This window comes from Nycticebus coucang, chromosome X (genome assembly GCF_027406575.1).
Source record: "Nycticebus coucang isolate mNycCou1 chromosome X, mNycCou1.pri, whole genome shotgun sequence".
NCBI classification, from domain to species: domain Eukaryota; kingdom Metazoa; phylum Chordata; class Mammalia; order Primates; family Lorisidae; genus Nycticebus; species Nycticebus coucang.
The window spans coordinates 46686255-46708353 of record NC_069804.1 but is presented as its reverse complement, the minus strand read 5'-3'; the positions used below and the strand labels follow the sequence as shown (position 1 = coordinate 46708353).

At 38.5% G+C, this 22099-nt stretch overlaps 1 long non-coding RNA gene across 3 annotated transcripts in view; it reads right to left on the bottom strand.

Annotated features, from left to right (window-relative positions):
* The window catches only part of LOC128577191 (uncharacterized), a 35310-nt gene that overhangs the window by 5196 nt on the left and 8015 nt on the right, over window positions 1-22099 (bottom strand). Inside the window, exons 3-4 of one of the 3 annotated variants that reach the window (XR_008377519.1) lie at window positions 18310-18352; window positions 14739-16513 (exon numbers count right to left, since the gene is read on the bottom strand). This is a non-coding gene — a long non-coding RNA (uncharacterized LOC128577191). Of the gene's footprint in view, window positions 1-14385; window positions 16514-18309; window positions 18353-22099 lie in introns of those variants that run through there. The other 2 variants (XR_008377520.1, XR_008377518.1) reach the window with 2 other exon arrangements.

The window sequence follows — 22099 nt, the reverse complement described above, 5'->3', positions numbered from 1 at the left end:
GACTACCCAGGGGGCCCCAAGCACAAGATCTTTTTAAAAATATAGACATAGGCTTGGTGAATGTAGCTCAGTGGTTAGGGCGCCAGCCACATACACTCGGGCTGGCAGGTTTGAACCTGGCCCAAGCCTACTAAACAACAATGACAAATGCAACCAAAAAAATAGCTGGGCATTGTGGCGGGCATCTGTAGTCTCAGCTACTTGGGAGGCTGAAGCAAGAGAATCACTAAAGCCCAAGAGTTTGAGGTTGCTATGAGCTGTGACAGCACAGCACTCTCCCCAGGGCAACATAGTAAGACTGTCTCAAAAATATATATATGGACATAAAAAATTTTAAATCTGTTGTGAGAATTGGCATTTTTTAAGTATTAACTTTTTTCTGATTGTAAAAAATAACAAGTTCGGTGTTGAAACTTGGAAAATACAGAAAAGTATGAAGAAAAGAATACAGTATTCTATATTTCTATTTCCAGTGATAATAATCATAATAATGTATTCATTAAATAGGCATTATTGCCATGAAATTTTAACATGGTCAAGTACTTACTATATGTTTGATTTTGCTCTTGTTCTCTAAAATTAGTAACTATGTTTTGTCTCTAAATTATTTGTAAACATTATTAATGGTGTTATACTATTTTCATTGTTTAGACACATCATCATATATTCAATTAATTAGATATTTCCGTTTTTTTACAATTTGAATTTGTTTCAGTACAAATAAATGTTTGCATTTAGAATTATTATTGCTTAAAATATGTTCCCAGAAGTGGAATTACAGAAACAGAAGAAAGGAGCACTTTTAAGACTACTGATTAATGGCTCGGCACCTGTGGCTCAAGCTGCTAAGGCACCAGCCACATACACCTAAGCTGGCATGTTCGAATCCAGCCCGGGCCCACCAAACAACAATGGCAGCTACAACCAAAAAAATAGCTGGGCGCTGTGGTGAGCGCCTGTAGTCCCAGCTACTTAGGAGGCTGAGGCAGAAGAATCACTTGAGCCCAGGAGTTGGAGGTTGCTGTGAGCTGTGATACCCCCTAGCATGCTACCCAGGGTGACAGCTTGAGGCTCTATCTCCAAAAAAAAAGACTGCTGATTAATATTACCAAATTGCTTTCAGAAAAGGAATTCTTATTTGTATTTCCACTGGCAATATGGCACTCATTTCATTCCCACTACCTTGCCAACTTTGGGTTTTATTTTTTTTTACTCTTCTTTAATTTGGTAGATAAAAATAGATTTCCCCTTTTTTACTTAATTTTTATTAAATTATAACTGCATACATTTATGGGATAAAATATGATGATTTGATATACAATGTGAAATGCTTAAATCAAACTAATTAACATAACCATCACCTAACTTACTTTTGTGGTAAAACATTTATAATATACTCTTAATTATTTTGAAATTGTTTTGCAATGTACCGTTGAATTGTGTACAATAGATGAGATCCCACCAAATGCCCTCCCTCCACTCTCTCCCCATCCTTGCTCTTTCTTTCTGGACTATCTTTGTATTTTATCATTCGTATGAACGTGTAAGTGATTATATATTGGTTTCATAACAGTATTGAGTACATTGGATACTTTTTTTTCATTCTTGAGGTACTTTACTAAGAAGAATATGTTCCAGCTTCATTCAGGCAAACAAAAGGTGTAAAGTTTCTCTCTTTTTAATGGCTGCATAGTATACCATGGCATACATATATCACGATTTATTTATCCATTCATGGGTGATGGATATTTAGGCTGCTTCCACGACTTGGCTATTGTGAATTGGGCTGCAATAAACACTCTGGTGCAAATATCTTTGTTGTAAAATGATTTTTGTTCATCTGGATAGATACTTAGTAATGGTATTGCAGGATCAAATAGTAGGTCAACTTTTAGTTCCTTGAGAATTCTCCATACTTCTTTCCAAAAAAGCTGTATTAGTTTGCAGTCCCACCAGCAGTGTAGAAGTGTTCCTTTCCACATCCATGACAACATCTGCAGTTTTGGGATTTTGCAATGTGGGCTAATCTTACTGCAGTTAGATGACATCTCAAAGTGGTTTTGATTTACATTTCTCTGATGATTAATGATGATGAGCATTTTTTCATGTGTTTGTAGGTCATGCACCTGTCTTTTTCAGAGAGGTTTCTGTTCAAGTCTCTTGCCCACAAAGAAATGGGGTTGTTTGTTCTTTTCTTATTGATTAGTTTGAGTTCCCTGTAGATTCTAGCTATCAGACCTTTGTCAGAAACATAACCTGCAAAAATCTTCTCCCACTCCGAAGCCTGTCTGTTTGCTTTACTTACGTGCCCTTAGCTTTGCAGAAGCTTTTTAGCTTGATCAGATCCCAGTAATAAATCTTTGGTGTTGCTTCAATTGCCAGGGGAGTCCTCCTCATAAAATATTTTCCGAGGTTGATATCATCAAGCATTTTTCCTGCACTCTCTTCAAAAAATAAATTTTCATTGTTGCTTTTAGTTTGCAATTATTTGGTCACTGACATGCTTAGTAGCTTATCACAAGTTTATTTAATAATTTAACTTACAAATTCGAAGAGTATATACCCATAACATGGGTTCATTTATACTTTGGGATCATATTCATTTTTATATTAATTTTTATTTCTCTTTAATTTATGAAGTTAACACTTTTTTTTTTTTTTTTTTTTTTTTTTTGCAGTTTTTGGCCGGAGCTGGGTTTGAACCCACCACCTCTGGTATATGGGGCCGGTGCCCTACTCCTTTCAGCCACAGGCACTGCCCTGAAGTTAACACTTTGTTCATAAATGTTTGTTGAAGATATTTTCTCAATGTTTCTCATTTATTTTACTATTAGTGTTTTATTTCTGCTAGTCATATTTGTTCGTTCTGTGTTTTCTGACATAGTTTTAAATTTAAACTTAGACACGCTGTATGGGGATTAAATAAATCTTTAATTTTTTTGTATTTGCTTTTTTTTTTTTTTTTGTAGAGAAAGAGTCTCACTTTATCACCTTCAGTAGAATGCTGTGCCATCACAGCTCACAGCAACCTCCAACTCCTGGGCTTAGGCGATTCTCTTGCCTCAGCCTCCCGAGTAGCTGAGACTATAGGCACCCACTACAACACCTGGCTATTTTTTTTATCGTTGGTGCAGTTTGGCCCGGTCTGGGTTTAAACCCGCCACCCTCGGTATATGGGGCCATTGCCCTACTCACTGATCCACAGGCACCGCCCTGTATTTGCTCATTTTGATAACATATAGTAAGATAGAATAAACAACATTTGAGGCAGCGCTTGTAGCTCAGTGGGTAGGGCGCCGGCCACATACACCTAGACTGGCAGGTTCAAACCAGGCCTGGGCCAGCTACACAGCAATAACAACTGCAACAAAAAAATAGCCAGGTGTGGCTCAGGGCCCCAGCCACATACATTGGAGCTAGTGAGTACGAACCCAGCCCAGGCCTGCCAAACAGCAATGACAACTACAACCTCCCCCTAAAAAAATAGCTGGGCATTGTGGTGGGCGCCTGTAGTCTCAGCTACTTGGGAGGCTGAGGCAAGAGATATTCCTTAAGTCCAAGAGTTGGAGGTTGCTGTGAGCTGTGACACCCTGGCACTCTACCAAGGGTGACATAATGAGACTTTGTCTCAAAAAAAAAAACAGTTGACACACAAAAAAGTGATTATAATCAACAGTAAGTTAGGATATTCTTTAAAATAACAAAAATAGTGAAATTAGAATGTTCCTAACACAAAGAAATGTTAAATGACAGGTGATGCATACCTCAATTACTCTGATTTGATTAATTCACATTGTATATAGTTACTGCTAACCAATTGAAATTTATTTCAAGTATTGTGTATGGTGAAGATTTAAAATTATTTTGTTCCCAAGTAGCTAAAGAATTTTCCAGCTTATTGTACTGATTAATTTCTCCTTTACCACTAATTTAGGATGCCACCTTTATGATACATTGCACGACTGTCTGTCAATGACATATAGATGTAATGATGTATCAAGGCATTCTTACATCATTTTTAAAAGCTTTTAGTTACTAAATCTTTATGATGCATATTAAAATACATTTTTTTTTTTGAGACAGAGTCTCACTTTGTCACCCTGGGTAGAGTGTCCTGGCATCACAGCTCACAGCAACCTCCAACTCCTGGGCTTAAGTGATTCTCTTGCCTCAGCCTTCCAAGTAGCTGGGACTACAGGCACCGGCCACAATGCCTGGCTATTTTTTGTTTGTAGCTATCATTGTTGTTTAGCAGGCCTGGGCTGGATTTGAACCTGCCAGCTCTGGTGTATGTGGCTGGCGCCTTAGCTGCTTGAGCTACACGTGCCAAGCCTAAAATACATCTTACTTTGTATTTCAGCTTCTACTCAAAGAAGAGACCCAAAGCCATTTTTTTTTCCAATGGGAAAATGTATGAAACAGTGGTTTTCAAATATTGGAAATCAAGCAGTGTAGGACAGTGATCCCTAGAAGAGGGCAGGCAAAGGAAGTAAGCCTTATGACTATCCCAGCTTTCTACTCAGAGACAATTTCCTAGCAGCAAAGCAGAGGGGAGGAACCAGATAAAGCCTTGTCCGCTCCCTGAGTTGACTTTATAGAACAGAGTTCCAAAGAAGAAAATGCCCAAAGAGGTTTTCCAGCCATCTGTATAGGACCTCATTGACTCTTCACCTGAGTCATGATGTGTACATGTATGTATTAGAGACTGGGGAAAAAAAAAAAGCTCAAAAATACTAGAGGGAAAAGTCTCCAGAACTGACAGTGTCAGAAGTAATTCAAGCTCCCAGTAACCAGAGAGAAAAGCTCATAATTCATAGGGCATTAGGTAGAACAATCACATGGATATTACACTGACTGAATCATGAGGCAAAATAAGACCTACCCAGAAAACTACTCAGATCTCATCTAACAAAGCTTAATACAAAATCTCTAAAATACTTTATTTACCAGTTACTTAACTCATCCTAGAACAAAGCTCAAGAATTATTATTTGAGGGAATGCAACACATCTAACTACCAAAGATACAAAGATACAGGGAATTTGATGCAAATGACAGAGAAGATAGAATTAGTAGATAAGGATATTAAAATAATTATAGTTATATTCCATAGGTTATATAAGATAGTAGAGACTTGGAAAAAATAGAAAAGAGCCACATGGAATGTTAGAGATAAAAATACAGTAATATTTTGGCTCAACGCCCATAGCATACTGGTTACGGCGCTGGCCACATACACCAAGGGTGGCAGGTTCGAACCCAGCCCAGGCCAGCTAAGCAACAATGACAACTGCAACAGAAAAATGGCCAGGCATTGTGGCAGGCAGCTGTAGCCCCAGCTACTTGGTAGGCTAGGGCAAAAGAATTGCTTAAGCCCAAGAGTTTGAGGTTGCTGTGAGCTGTGATGGCACGACACTCTACCAAGGGTGACATAGTGAGACTCTGTCTCAAAAAAAACAATAATATTTGAGAAGAAAAATACTCTGGATGGGATTGATGACCCATTGGACTTCCCAGAAGATCAGTGAAGTTGAAGACATAGCAATAATAACTACTCAAAATGAAATAGAGTGAGAAAAAAGCTAAAAATGTGTACAGTAATGCACCACATAATGTTTTGGTCAATGACGGACCACATATATGACAGTGGTTTCATAACATTATAATATTGCATTTTTATTGTGCCTTTGCTATGTTAAATATTTAACATTGTATTGTAATTGCCTATAGTATTCAGTGCAGGAAAATGCTGTACAGTTTTTAGCCTGGGAACAACAGGCTATATCACACAGCCAAGGTGGGCTGTAGGCTATGCCATCCAAGTTTGTGTAAGTACCTCCATGATGTTTGCACAATGATAAAATTGCCTACTGACACATTTTTCAGAATATCCCCATTGTTAGGCAATACATGACTATAAACAGAACAGTATCAAGTGATATATGTATAATTGGGATCTTCCAAGGAGAATAGAGAGAAGGGAACAGACAAAAAGAATTAGAAATTTTGATGAAATCTATAAAATCTTAAGAAACTCAATGAACTTCAAATGTAATAAACAAAGAAAACTACACAAATTTGCAACATTAAAAAATTGCTTGAAATTTTTTTGCATCATCAGCTGTTCTTTTTTATTACCAATAAAAAAGTAATAAAAATAATTGCAATATAAAAGTCTGAAAATTGAAATAAGCAGAAAACAAAATGAATTAGAATATTCACTTACTGTGACAGGTATACAAGAAACATAATGCTTGGTATTTTTTAATTGAGCTCTTGCAATGAATTCATTTGTTAATAATAGTTTTCCAATTGATTTCCTTGAATTTTTAAGGAAAATATTATGTTGTCATAATTACCATATTAAATGGTAATTTCCATATGTTTTATTAATATATTATCTCTTGGCAGGGTGCTGTGGCTCACACCTGTAATTCTAGCACTCCAGGAGGCTAAGGCAGGTGGATTGCTTGAGCTCATAGGTTCAAGACCAGCTTGAGTAAGAGGGAGACCCCATCTCTACTAAAAATAGAAAAACTAAGGCAAGAGGATCTCTCAAACCCAAGAGTTGGAGGTTGCTGTGAGCTATGATGCCATGGCATTCTACCCAGGGTGACAGCCTGAGACTGCCTCAATTAAAAAAAAATGTATCACTCTCTCTCTCCTGCTCTCCCTGTATTTTATATGGTACCATTCGATTTGGAGGGATTTTTATAGGAATCTTAAGGAAAAAGAAGATGGAAAATGAATGTGTAATATGATTCACTTTTATGAAATAAATTATGACAAACACTCATATGTGTGCATATATATATATGATTATGTAAGCTTGGTAAGAAATGTAGAAGGATACATACTAGGTAGTTCAGGGACCAATGCCCTTGGCCTTCTAAAGGGTCATTGAAAAAAATTCAGATATGAGACAAACTTATTAATAGGAGAAAAGGCATACAAATTTATTTTAACAAGTATAAATGAGAATCTTCAGAACTAAGACTCAAAGATACAGGAGAAATTGCCCATTTTTGTGCTTAAGCTCAGTAAAGTATAGACAGCTATGTGGAAATACAATTGGACAAAAAGGATATGATTTAATGCTAATAGACTGAATGGGGAAACCCAGAAAGTCTTGTCTACATAGATTGTTCTTGGCCACTGTGAGCAGCATTCCTTCCTTCTAAGTGCGGGACAGGGCCTTCTCCGGAAAATGGGGGTCTCATGACTCATAGTCAAACAGGATTGGTCAGATAATTTCCTTATGAACATTTTTTTCACAGGATAATTTTAGGTTTTGTGGCTGGCCTTCAGGAAAAGGGTTTCTGGCTTTTATGACCTGTCTTGACGGAAATGGATTCTACCCTGTTTCCCGAAAATAAGACAGTGTCTTATCTTAAGGTGTGCTCCCAAAGATGTGCTAGGTCTTATTTTCAGGGGACGTCTTATCTTTCCTACGTAAGCAGGTCTTATTTTCGGAGGATGTATTATTTTCAGGGAAACGGTAGATTCTGTGGCTGCTTCAGGGCAAAATGGGACTGACAAACAGGAAGAGAGAAGGTGAGAAAAAAAATTGCTACTAAGGCCTTCATTTGGGGGTATTGTTCTCTGAGCCCCAACAGTAGTGTGTGTTGGGGGATGATGATGGGTGAGAACAGAGGTGGATGCAAGCAAAAAATGGAAAATAAAATAAGAAGTTTGAATTATTAAAAATACATGTATAGGGGCGGCCCCTGTGGCTCAGTTGGTAAGGCGCCGGCCCCATATACCGAGGGTGGTGGGTTCAAACCCGGCCCCAGCCAAACTGCAACGAAAAAATAGCCGGGCGTTGTGGCAGGTGCCTGTAGTCCCAGCTACTCGGGATGCTGAGGCAAGAGAATCGCTTAAGCCCAGTGCCGGGAGCCAAAACATATCACAAGAATGCCCCTTGCTATCTTGATTTTACGAGCAAACTATTCTCAGGAATTCAACCGTAAACAGCAACAGTACTTTCCCCTTGCATATCTCCTCAAAAATGCACCCCCCTGCCTTAGGGTCCTTCTCCTAATAATTTTCCAGAAACTAGCCCCCTCCCCGCCCTGCTAGGAACAGCCCTTAGTTACTTCCTCGTTTGTGTGCTTATAAGCCCAGCTGAAAAATAAACTCTTCGGAGCTTGATCAGACTCTTGACTTGCTCTCATTCTTTCGTGTCTCTTGTTCCCTCATTCGACTGACCCCTTTGTTTCCCAGGTCCCCGTTGAATTCCCCGCGGGCCGGGGCAGCCCAGGAGTTGGAGGTTGCTGTGAGCTATGTGAGGCCATAGCACTCTACTGAGGGCCATAAATGAGACTCTGTCTCTACAAAAAAAAAAAAATACATGTATATGAGGACATATATGAATCATATAAAACTTAAAATGTACATATGAAAACAATTTTATGAATAACAAAGTTTTATATGCTTCATGTTCATATTCAAAGCACCTTTGGAGTTTAAAGTTGACTGTTACAGATGTCGTTTCGTTTTGAGAAGCTTGAGCTAAATAAAGGAACCATTGTTTTCCTCTAGAGAGGATTTCAGGATAATGTAGTTCATAAGTTCTGATCTTATTGCCAAGAAAATATCGGAACCTCAATCTGTGAAATCCATCCTTTGTTTTATGTTCACATAGACACATCCCCTTCCCATTGCCTTGTCTTAGGCATAGACATCTGGCCAACATTTTTAAAAAATGATTGTTGTCTATGATCAGAATTAGATATTCTATAGTTGTTACTGCAGCAATTAATGAAATTTGCCTTAGATAAAATTTTTCATTGTTTCAGATGGTTTGGGTTTGAGCAATTTCCTTGACAAGCCAAATAAACAAGTTCTGTTCTGCCCCTAGAATTTAAATAACACCTACTTTTTCTTAGGGCAGTTGGAGCAAGTTCTGTCATATGCTGTTTACTATAATATAAACAAGTCCTAGACAGGAAGCACCTTGGGCACTGATACAATTCAGAATGAACGAAAGAGCATAAAACCCTAAATGAAAGGTAGGGTCTTAAATCAACAAGCCAGCTCAAAAGCATAGGAAAAGTACATGAGGGATGTAAGTCTGAAGCACACAGGGACAATGTACGTAGCTGTTGCTCCTTACTCCTAAAATCCAAGTGAACAAATAAATAAAACCAAAAGGCTTCTTTAGGAGGAGAATCTATAAGATTGTCTGGTGTGGTTAAAGAAATGGAGAGACTATTTGCCATTATTTTCATGTGGAAATGAGAGGAGAGTGTGACCAGGAAGGATACAAACATGATTCAGGTACATTTTTTTTTTAATCTAACAATTTAGTTCTTGCTCTTTTACCTTATTTACATTTATGTGTTACAATATGATGATTTGTAGCAAAAGATTTCCAAAGTTGTTAGATCATCTAATGTACACAAGCAAGGGTAATCTCACAACTTTAGAAATCTGTTGCTATTTGAAACTAATACATAATATTTGAATCTTAGCAACAACAGTTTCATAGAAAGTTAACCTCAAGCTTCACTGCTTATGTGTCTCTGTCCTAAATTCTGAATGTACTGTAGCAGATAACTTGCCTGCAGGATCAAAATGCATGGGACTTTACAACCTGAAATATTAATTTTGTAAATTTGTTTTTAAGATAAAACTTCTGTGCATCTGGATTGTGTGCATAGATGAACTGTGGAACTACATGCACTTGCTTCCTTCTGGGACATTTAAGTTAGTCTTTATCACCACCAAGTGCACTGAGGGTCAGAAAAAAGATGCATGCAATTAAGACCAAAGACTACCTTTTGCCTGAAATGCACAGTTGAAAGCTAATTCTTGAATAATTTAAACCACTTTAAGTTTTGAACATTCCAAGTAACATATCTGTCTTTTTATTTATGTAATTCTTTAGTATGCTTTTTAAAAATTGTTTCTAGACCATCCCAAATAGTAGTTATGTATATTTTAGTTGGATGAATGAGTTGATGTTTAAAACTCCCCCTTTTAATGATTTCAACTATAGTAGAACCTCTGTAAGTTGACTACCCAAGGGATTATAACAAACTGGTCAACATATGAAGGTGGTCAACATAAGGAACTAGGCCTACTGGACTAATATGTACATATGATGCATGTCCAGTCTATGAAAATTACATTAACTTAAGGAGGTGGTCAATGTAGGGACGTGGTCAACTATACAGGTTCTATTGTATATGACATTCTGGAAAAGACAAAGCTATGGAGACATAAAAAGGTCAGTGGTTGCCAGGGATTAGGATGGAAGGAAGAATGAATGGGCAGAGTACAGAGGATAGTTAGGGCAATTAAAATACCCTGTGTGATACCATTAGAGTGGGTACATGTCATTATACATTTAACCAATCCTATAGACTGTACAACATTAAAAGTGAACTGTAATGTAAACTATGAACTTTGAATGATTATGATGTGTCAGTATAGGTTCATCAATTGTAACAAATGTATCCTTCTGGTGGGGAAAATTGGTAATGAGGGAAGCTGTACATGTGTAAGGGACAGGGGTATAAGAGAAATCTGTACTTTCTCCTATACCATGTTAATATTTGCTGTGAACCTAAAATTGCTCTACAAAAATAAAATCTTCAAACTTCTCCCTTTTAGGTAGTTCATGGTGCAACTGTGTCTGCCTTGGTTCAGACCTCCTCTTTTCCTTTCCAGGATGAATGAAATCCATGGTTTTTTGACAACTGAGAGTCATCCCAAATCCCACTAGGTTGCAATACAAATTCTATCTCCAGCTTAAAATTATTCAACTTAATTGTTATTAAATATTTAAATCATTCTATTAATTATATATTTATTGTTATACCTTTTATTACTAAGCATTAAAATTATTCCCTTAATTTTCAGGATACATTTAAATTCTTTACCATTGACATGCCATGCCAGGCACAACATGATTATGCTCTGTTTGTCTCTCCACCTCATCCTCCATCACACCCTTCAGGTTCAATTCCTATGAGCACAATGAGATATCCTTGGTGTCACACTTCAAAGAGCCACCATACACTTTACACACATCGCTGAGGTCTTTATTCATCTCACAAACTCCTATTTCCTTGAAACAAATTTTTATTTGTAACATCCTCCAGGAAGACTTCCTAGTAAGATTTTCTTTTTTTGAGACAGAGTCTCATTCATTATGTCACCCTCTGTAGAGTACTATAGTGTCATAGATCACAGCAACCTCCAACTGCTGGGCTTAAGCAATTCTCTTGCCTCAGCCTCCCTTGTAGCTGAGACTACAGGTGCCCGCCACAACGCCACAATGCCCAGCTACTTTGTTGTTGTTGCAGTTGTTGTTGTTTAGCTGGTCTGGACCGGGTTCAAACCCACCAGCCTTGGTGCTTGTGGCTGGCGCCATAACCACTGTGCAACAGGTGCTGAGCCCCTAGTAAGATCTAAATTTTCAAGTAACAGATACCAGAAAGAGTTAGGTGAAGGGAGAAAAGAAAAAGGTATTTTATAAGAGTCCAGAAAGGGACTGAGAATAGGAACTGTTCTCAGAACAGAAGCCTCTAGCAGTTTAGGTAGTATCACACTTCTCATTTTGTATCTATCCTACAACATTTCTGTCCATTGCTTTCCTTGTTTATTTTTAGGTCACCATGGAGCATAAAATATCCCTCAATCCCACGAAATTATGCTTATAAAGGGTTTAGCCATTCCTTGGCACATAAAAAATATTAGTTATTATATTAGCAGACAAATGGATCATTTGAGTACTAAAGTTCTGATTAAATTTCAATCAATTCCAAAGTTAGTATAAGAATTCAACACTAAATCAAGCAATCCACAAAAGTCAATTGAATGATCCATTTTATTAGACACTGCGGGAATAAAATATAAACCTAAATGAATCTATTTGGAAGTTGGATTACTGTTCCCATTTTCCAAAAGGGAAGAAAGGCAAGTTCAGGAAACGAGGAAAGAATGTATTTGATGGAATTGCTCAGCAAAATTCTCAAGCAGATTGCAGAGGGGTGGTTTGGAATACACAAAAGGAAGCCGGGGGTGTTGAGTGATAGAATGAGTTCATCAAAAAACAAGATGAACCTTGTTTCCTTTGTTGATAGTGTTAATGAAACCAATAGGTAAGGAATTTCCTAGGCAGAGTGAATTTTAAATTCAGCAAGGTATTTAGCAAAACATTCTATTGCATGTTTGTGAACAAAATTGTTGGATTAGTAACTATTTGGACAGCTTTAACCAATGGATATCAACCAGGCATGACCAGCAGTGCATGGAAAGGCTCTGTACTTTGCCTAGCTCAGCTCATTTAATCCCCACAACAACCCTGTAAGGTATATGGTACAGTATTATTTCCATCATTACAATGAAGACATGCAAGCACAGCAAGGGTAAAAAACTTGTGCAAAGCCTCACAGCTAGAAAATCAGAAAACCTTCCTGGAGAAATCCAGCTCTATCAGACACTAGTTAATCTTGGGTAAATTACTCAAGTCACTCTGCAACTCAATCTTCTCCTTTGATGAAATGAGGATAGTAATGTTTACCAACAGGATTGTTATGGTGATTGGGCATTTATTCGTTCAACAAATACCAAGCGTTGTGCAAAGTGCTGAGAATACACTATTGAGGAACTGTTGGAGATGGAGACATATAGAGAAGAAGGAGGAAGGGAGACATCTTAGTAACAAGCAAATGAACAAATAAATATCAATTCCAAAATAGTACAATGGTTTCATTGTATAGGTGTAGGTGCTGTGAGAGACAAAGGCATGTAGAAAATGCTTTCAGGTATAAATAGATGGGAAACTTGCTTTGTCAAATTTAAAATTCTATTACTACATTAAAGGCCAAATGAGTGATATGGTAGTTTAAAATTAAGAGGGATTCCTTGGGCTGAGGTATTTGGGAAGTCATCATAGAGGAGAGAGATTTTAAGCTAACCCTTTAAGAATGGGGAGGATTGATAGCTGGGGAGGAGGCAAGCATTCTCAGGCAAGAGGGAAAGGTTCAAACAAAGGTATCAGAAGAAAAGGTTCTTATGCCAGATGTTACATGAGTTTAATAATTATTCTGTTCCCCAATATTACAGCTTATGAGTAGATATTTGTACTTACTCTCTTTAAGTTAAAGTGTAGGCGTCATGTACCTTTAAATGTTTTTAAGTAAATGTGTAAGGAAATGTCTCTAAGAAGATAAGCTTGAGTTATTACAGGGCAATTAGAGACTTCGTAGGTTAAAAATAAGGACAACACAGCTTAGAGGAAGATTAATATAATGGATATTGAAAATCAAGTGAGAATTATCCAAGAAGGAACTATAGATTTAAATTTCTTGATATTTAATACACTTTACCCTGGGTAAGATTTATGGCCCAAATGCTTGTGGTTTTGAGTTCTTAGTAAACTATATCTAGGGCAGAGCATAAGGATTACAAAGACAATGAATTAAAGCCCAATTTTTGGCAAAGGAAGCCTTTTCCAATGTAGGGCACATGAAGTGCTAATGCCTAGTTACAGGACAGAGGTCTTGGGATCTCACTGAGCCTTTGCTATTGATAACAGTAAAACTATGTCATGATTTGAAGCGATTGACATTATTAAGAGTCAGTAATTTAAAGATATTTTCCAGCCCAGCATGGTGATTCACACCTGTAATCCTAGCACTCTGGGAGGCTTAGGTGGGTGGATCCCTTGAGCTCAGGAGTTCAGGACCAGCCTGAGCAAAAGTGAGACCCCATCACAACTGAAAAATAGAAAAAAATAGCCAGGCCTTGTGGCGGGCACCTGTAATCCCAGCTACTTGTGAGGCTGAAGTAGGCGGATTGCGTGAACCCAGAAGTTTGAGGTTGCCATATCAGCCTGGGCAACAGAGTGAGACTCTGTCTTGAAAATAAATTAAATAAATAAATAAATAAATACAAAATATACTTTTTTTCTTTAAGTGAAATGTTATCATAAGATGTATGGGGATATATGAAAATTAACAACTATAAAAGTAATTCTTCCTTTGTTCCCAAACTGGGCAGGTCCGTATTAAAATGCCATTTCCATTCTATGTTCTCTAATGTAAGAAGGATTACCGTGATCCCTACAACCCAATAATCCTAGAAATCTTCCATCAAAGCTTTTTGCAGACAACTATAAGAGTGCTGGGCTGGGGATCAGAAGACCCTTAACCCTTAGTTAGTTCCATGACCTTGGGTGAGTCACTTAGCCTCTCTGAATCATAATTTCTTTACCAGTAAAGTGGCATCCTATAGGACGGTTGGAATGCATCCCCAAAAATGAATAAGAAAGCATTCTAGTTAGGGCATCCAGATTCAATGTAGGACACCCAGTTAAATTTGAGTTTCACATAAATGAGAAAATTTTAATATAAATATATCCCAGATATTGGCATGGGGCATACTGTCACACACAGAAAATTTATTCATTGTTTACTTGAAATTCAAATTTTAACTGAACATCCTGTATTTTATTTGCTAAATCTGGCCAAAGGGAATGGCTCTAACAAAGGCACATAGGTGTGAATAGCCAGGAGTGTGGCATTATAAGAGGGTCAAATATGATGCAGAAGGGTGGCAGATGAAGCTAGAGAGAGGTAGGGACCAAGTCAGTGGACAGGAATGCCATGCAAAGGAGTTTCTACTTCATTCTCGTTTCTAGCATTAGCAAACCTTGAAGTCACAGAAGGCTGAAGGAGAATGATTTACTCTGCAGAATCAGAATGCATGAAGGTCTGCAGTCAGTACCTGTATTTTCTACCCTCTTTCATCTTCATCGCTTCTACTTCACATCTGTGAAGTCAGGAACAGCTCCCCTTTCTTCTTCCTGCAGCAAAGCCACAGCACCATCACATTCAGGCCTAGCCCAACCTGGGCTGTCAGGAGTTTAAGGAGCCATGTTTCAGTAACAGATGCCACTAAGTAGTCAATCAACATTCTACTGGATGTGCCTTAGGTCCAGCTCTCTGTATTGTTTCTGGAGTTTCTGCTTTGTTTTGTTTTGCCATCTTTCTGTAATCAAGTTTTACTTGTGAGCTAATTATCCTAGTTCACATTGGTTACATGACGAATACCTCTGTTTCTTCCTGCAAGGCTGGGCCGGGACATTTAGCCTGTTCACCTATGCTTTGTAGACTCTGTTGTACTTATCCCTTTGAGAGATAAATCCTTGGTCAGCAGCTCCCATTTAGGAGGCCTCCTATAAACTGTCCAGACTGACCTGGGGTTCACTTACTAGCTATCTGTTCTCTTGATTTGCCTCCTTTAGAGATCTCCTAAACAGAGCTTCCAGGTATCAACTGCTGCCTCTTCTAAGTCAGTGCTACAAGCTCCAGTCTCCAGGCTCTGTGCTTCTCTTTTGCCTGCTACCAACTGGTACAACTTGGTGACTTCACACCTTCCAGCCATGAGCACTGCTCTGACTTCCACCCCATGGCTAAAGGCCCTCCCTGGAATGGGCACATGTAGTTAGACTTCCTACTGTAGTTGGAATAACCTTCCCTTAGCTTGCTAGGACTCAGTGGCTCTGGATATGCCATTTGGGTTTTCTGTCCTTATCTGGTTATCATTTGGAAATCACTGCCCTGTCTCAAAGAGGTGTCAGTTCACTCCTCCCTTAGTCTGGACTCCCAATGTCATCTTTCCTACTCCCTGAAGGACAAAGTCCATGCCCAGGATGACCAGGAAGGCCTTCTCTGATTTGACTTCTGTCTCCCTCTCCAGCCTTAGCTTTATCTGGTTTTCTATGTTGCTGACATACTATGTTACTCATCTGTGCCTAAGGAAGATACTATACAGCTTCACCTCCACCGGCACTATAGCTTCTTCCTAGAATGTCCATTCCTGACCAATGCACCCACTCTCATTAAAGTTAATTACTCCCTACTTTGTGCTAACATCATCCTTTAGCATTAATCTCTATATAAAGACTTACTGTACTGCACTGCAATTATTTCTTTAATGTCTATCTTCTCTATTAGAATACATGCATCTGAAGGACCATGTCTTATTTATCTTGGTATCTTCAGAGTGTCTAGAAGCTGGTGGGATTTCAGTAAACATTTGTTGCCCAAATGAACATATAGATGGAGATATGAGTGAATGGCCCATGTAGCACTAATTTCCACTCTAATAGTTCAATATATCAGACATTTATCACAGAGTAAACATTCCCTCCCCCATTTTGACTGCCCAGGATCTAATCTCCTCTTACATTTGGGGAATTTGGGATGGCATTTACCAGATGACAAGGTGAGAGATAGGTACTGGCAGCTAGAACACAGTTATGTACTCAAGCTCAGTCAATTAACAGGGACTTTGAATTAATAATGAATTCAGGAGTTTGAAGACAGTTTAGGCTTCATTCTGGAAGCACCGGTGATGACCAACAATGTCCAGTGGTGTCACCCTAACCAGGGAAATTTCCTTCTGCACGGCTTGGGTAGTCTTGAGTGTTACTTGTCAGCTATTTCTGGTTCTTTCCTTCTTCTGAGTATGTGGCACAATTTCATTTCCTGGCTGCCCTGTAGTTGGGGAGAGCCATATGGTCAGTTATGCCCAATGAATTGGTTGGAAGTGATGCAGGTTACTTCAGGGCTGAGATTCTAATGAGTTGAGTCAGGCCCTCTAGAATTCACTTTTTGCTCTGTCATGACCACTAGGCAATGTTTGAGATAGTGGCTACTTTATCAGTCTGGGGTCATGAGTGACTGTGTTGAGCAGAAGCCCCTTTCCTAACCCAAGATGGATATGTGGCTTGAGCAAGAAATAAGCCTTTATTGACTCAAGCTGCCTAAACATAACCTAGTCAATCCTGTAAATTTGTTTCTGGTTTGTTCATTAGCTTAGTACTTTAGCCTTTCCATTGATTCCGTGAGGCAACCCTGATCCTTCCAATAAATTCTTTCCTTTTTTAAGATAGGCAGAATTTACATCATTCTTTATACTACCAAGAATATCAAGTGGCCCACTAAGAGGCACACCGATAATTGTGGCAGAAGATGGTTATGATGCAATGCCCCAGTTTTTATTTGTAGGAAGAGAATCAGTCATTTTCAACTGTTATGATCAAGAAATAATGTTCATGAAGAAAGAACATTGTCAGAAATCCTAACATTCTATGGCTTGGTCACCATGCTACCTTGGTAATATTACTGTCACTCTTCCTGTTTGAACCTATTCCTCTGGCATTGATATATATGTCAAATGAGAAATGTCACGTGAAAATGTTCTGTAACATTAGTAGGCATGTACAAATATGGCAGTACTGGCTTATCTCAGGCTGGGACTGAGCCAGTCTGGATCACAGGGAACTGAAGGAGTCCCTTTGCAGTAACACTTAGGACTGAATTATAAAGTAATTATGCAGAAAAGCAGGTCACTTCAGCTGCTGTGTAAATGTAAGAGGGTATTAGGGACTTTAGGAAGTAAGAAATCCTGAGAAATCAGCTATAGGTCTCAGCTGTGCTTAGGTGCATGGTAGAAGAATTCCTGCCTGCCCAAGCTGTCACTGGGACAAGGCCAAACTCACTAGAGACTAATGGGAAGAACAACACGTACTACTAAAGTTCCCCCTAAAAGCTTTTGTTTCTTACGATGGAACTACTGCTTCTGGATCCTTCTGCTTGACAAAAGCATTGTATAAAACACTGTGGGTGCATTGCATCACTTCCTCCTAGCCTGCATTTTGCCCCAGCCATTGGAGTGGCAACCAGTTCTGCACAGGTATAACCTCACAGCATCTCATCTCAACTGCATCTTGTACTCCTTGCATTCTTCCCCAGGATTCCTCTGACTCCACTGTCTGGGACACCTGGAGAAACCCTCTTGATGCTCATATAGGCATAAGCTGAAAGTATGGGGTAGTAGGCAGCGCATGAGTCACCACTGAGGTATGGGGAATGAATGTGAATCGATGGATAAATGCTCCCCCTTCTGTGCCATTGGCAGACAATTGTGAGGTGCATTCCATGCAGCTCCCCAGAAGGTCCCAGTGAGATTGAATATCGGGTATCCATCCTATGTTCCTCCTTCCTAGTTTCCCTGTTCTCCCATTTCCCAGAATCACTTCTCAAATCAACTGTCTGCATATACACCCATGTCCCAGGCTCTGCTTCTCAGGGCAACTGAGGCTAAGGCAAATGCCATATTTTCTGCAGAGCTGAGATATTCTCCCGCCCTATGAATGCCAGTGTCTCTTCTCCTGTTCTCAGAATGCCTCTCTAAATTTCCCATCTTCTTCGCTGGCCTTCTCCATTTCCCTCTTTTTCTGTGTGTCTCTAGCTTTCTCGCTCATACACACTAACACATACATACGTACAATGGCTGCTGATGCTCCTTTGTTAAAGTTTGCCACTTTCATCCTGCAGACACAGAATATTCAGACTTTGGCATTTTGCAGACTGATAGGATTTCCCTAAAAATAATATAATAATCAACTCATTGGTTTAAGGTTGCCACATTTCAGACAACCTTCTATAAAAAGATTTTAGAGACCATCTACTTTTGTCATTATTTTATAAAAGAAAGGACATGTTAACATCAAAAATGCATGGTGGTCCTCAAACTAGCATCATCTTAGCTTTCTGACAATTTTACCACAATGTGAACGTCTTTCTTTTCTATTTTGAGAAGGGTTGATAATTCTTAGTGGAACACAGGCATCAGCTCCTCCCTCAGGGTCCCACGTGGACTCTGCTGTTTTCCACTTGTACTCTTTGGCCCCTGGGCTCCTCTCCCCCTCCCCCCAAGCAACGCCACCCAGCTCTGTTCCCTTCAGTAAGAGCAAAAGGGTTTGGATTTATCTTACCCAATTCTTTCTTCTAACTAGACATACTATTTCTGAGATTCCAAAGCCAAGAAAATAAATTAGAAACCAAACCAACAATGAGAGATTTGCTTCAGTGTTTGTTTTCTTAAAGATAAAAATTCAGGGAAATGACAAAAATTTATGTTCTTGGCATCAGAAGACAAGAAGTAAAGTAACAGCTCTGTCATTTATCAGTTGTGTAATGTCAGAGAAGCCTCCATCTCTAGTATCATGGTATCTCTGTGTTATTTGTACTGAGGGAATGTCTTGGGTTTCAAGTAATTTTGTAAATAGCCGAAGAGTAAGGCTTTGACCTCTGGAATTGGGACTTTGCCACCCTGGCATCTCTTGAAAGCCTCTGCCCAGACCCTCCCATAGGACACTGCCACAGTCTGCTACTCTCTAGGAATTCTTAGTAACTCATCAAATAATTTATATGGCTGTTATTTTTTTCTCACTATGATTGTATATAAATTTACTTTATTTTAAAATAATTTGTAACCTGACATTTCTGAGTTGGTTTTATACACTCTTAGTCTGGTTAGCTTGTTTTAAATTCTTTTCTATGAATCAGTATTCTATTTTCTACTCTTTGGCTAAGAGCTATGCTTTTAAAAAAACTTTCCCTTTGAGGGTGGCGCCTGTGGCTCAAGGAGTAGGGCGCCGGTCCCATATGCCGGACGTGGCGGGTTCAAACCCAGCCCTGGCCAAAAAAAAAAAAAAAACTTTCCCTTTGAGTATTCATTGTATATGAATTTTTGCTTTTAAAATAACATTTACATGTTTTAGATATTTTTCCTTTTTAATTCTGATGCACAGGCCTTTTTGATTTCAACACTTTACATTTTTATCATTTTGTTTAATTTTATTTGATAGTTTAATATGATAAGTGATTATCCTTTTTCATTATAAATATTTAACTGTTACCTTTCCCTTTCATTTCTATCACTCATCGTAACCAGCTGTTATGGGGAAGAAACTGCTTTTTATTTTTGAGTGTGTTTTTTAATACAAATCCAGATCCTAGGCCAAGATATGTTCCTTTTCCTCTACCTTCCAAGCAGGTGGCTTGTGTCCAGTGAACACTGTCATTGACTCTGTTAGTGTTTGGGCTTCATTCAGGGTTCTCAGTTCCAACATTGCTTTGTGGGTCCAAACCTTCTCCTCCTGTCCCAGTTCTTCCCTTAAAATCCAATTCCCTCAATTAGAAAAAGGACCCAGGATATCTATAGTTTCAGATGATCACTTGTAATTCCATCTGTTTTCTATGTTAGGATCCTCACAATCTTTATCACTTATTAATTTATCTTTACATTAAAGGTTTTTGCTATATATTTTTATTGAAGTGACATTCACATAAAATAAATATTAATCATTTTGAAGTATATAATTTGGTGGCATTTAGTACATCACAATGTTGGGCAACCACCATCTTGTCTACTTCCAAAACATTTCGTCACCCCAAAGGACAACCCCTTACTTGTTAAGCACTTAATTTTCCATTTACCCCTTCCCCAGCCCCTGGCACCTACCACTCTGCTTTCTATCTTGATTAATTTACCTACTTTGGCTATTTCATATAAAAGGAATCATATAGCTCATCAGTTAGGGCGCTAGCCACATACACTGGGACTGGTGGGTTTACAACCCCACCTGAGCCTGCTAAACAAACAAACAAACAAAACAAACAAAAAATAGCCAGGTGTCCTGGCGGGTGCCTGTAGTTCCAGCTACTTGGGAGGCTGAGGCAAGAGAATCACTTAAGCCCAAGAGTTGGGGGTTGCTGTGAGCTGTGATGCCGCAGCACTCTACCTAGGGCGACATAGTGAGACTCTGTCTCAAAAAATAAAAATAAAAATAGGCTCGGCGCCTGTGGCTCAAGTGGCTAGGGCGCCAGCCACATACACCTGAGCTGGTGGGTTCAAATCCAGCCCAGGCCTGCCAAACAACATTGATGGCTGCAACCAAAAAAAAAAAAATAGCCGGGCATTGTGGCGGGCACCTGTGGTCCCAGCTACTTGGGAGGCGGAGGCAGGAGAATCGCTTAAGCCCAGGAATTGGAGGTTGCTGTGAGCTGTGATGCCACAGCACTCTACCAGGGTGACAGCTTGAGGCTCTGTCTCAAAAAAATAAATAAAAATAAAGTAAAAGGAATCATACATAACTTTTTATATCTGGCTTCTTTCACTTAGCATTGTGTGACGTTTGCTATATTTTATCTAGAATTTTTAGCTATTTTGTATTGGGAGAATTTGTCAGGACATCTAGTATATCATGTTGCTGGAAATAGAAGTCCTATCTCTGATTATTACTTAATGTTACCATCAGTAGGAAATTAAGGGACTTTATTGAAAATCCATTTTGACTGATACTTATCACATGGAGTTCCAAAACTTCATTCAGTGCCTCATTATTATTTTTAAGGCAAAGATATGAGAGTTTTCTCTAATATTTGGTCAATAATTCCCCTGAAAGAGTGGGTATTCAAAATATAAATTCACTTTATCCATATTTCTGAATCCCATACTAAATTTCACTTACTAAATTATGAAGAAAAACAAGATTTCATTTAAAGGCTCTAAGTTTGCCATGAGAAAAAAATTGTTTTTTGAATTAGGAAAAAAGTATAAGGATTATTATATGGAAAATATATATTTTCTCTCCCATAGGATCAATTCTTATAAGCCCCCTAATAAGTATTAGATGGAAGTAACCTTCGTTTCTCAAAATAATGAAATTATGTCTGTAGGATAGAATAATCATAGGAAAAAAATATGGGTGTTTTGGTTGAATGATACTGAATGTGAAAGTTTCCAGAGGATCTTTGAACTGATGGGACACAACATTTATCGACTGAAAGGAGTTGTCTCTCCGGAGGTCTAAAGGTCTTTCTCCTTTTCCTTTATCATGGGCAAATTTTCTTCTGTCCAACATTGTAGATGTAGAAGCATACATTAAAGGTAATCATCCCTGTCATTAGCCAGTAACTATCTGCTTTTCATTGTCAAGTGCACTTATTTCAATAATGGAACTTAACTTGAACAAGAACCACTGAAGTCTAGACCTTTGAAGTAAATCTTCAAAGATTTACTTAATGGATACAGGTTATCATTTCCCTTTTCATCACTCAGTATTCATGTTTGGCAGAATTTTTATTCATCTTTCAGACAAGTTTCTGAAATGCATGGGCTTTATTTGCTTAAATTGTCCCTTATTTGCCTTGGTTGGATATGAAGAATTACAATAGAGACTTCTTAGGCATCTAATTCAACTGGTACAGGAAGCTTTCATCTAGAGCAGG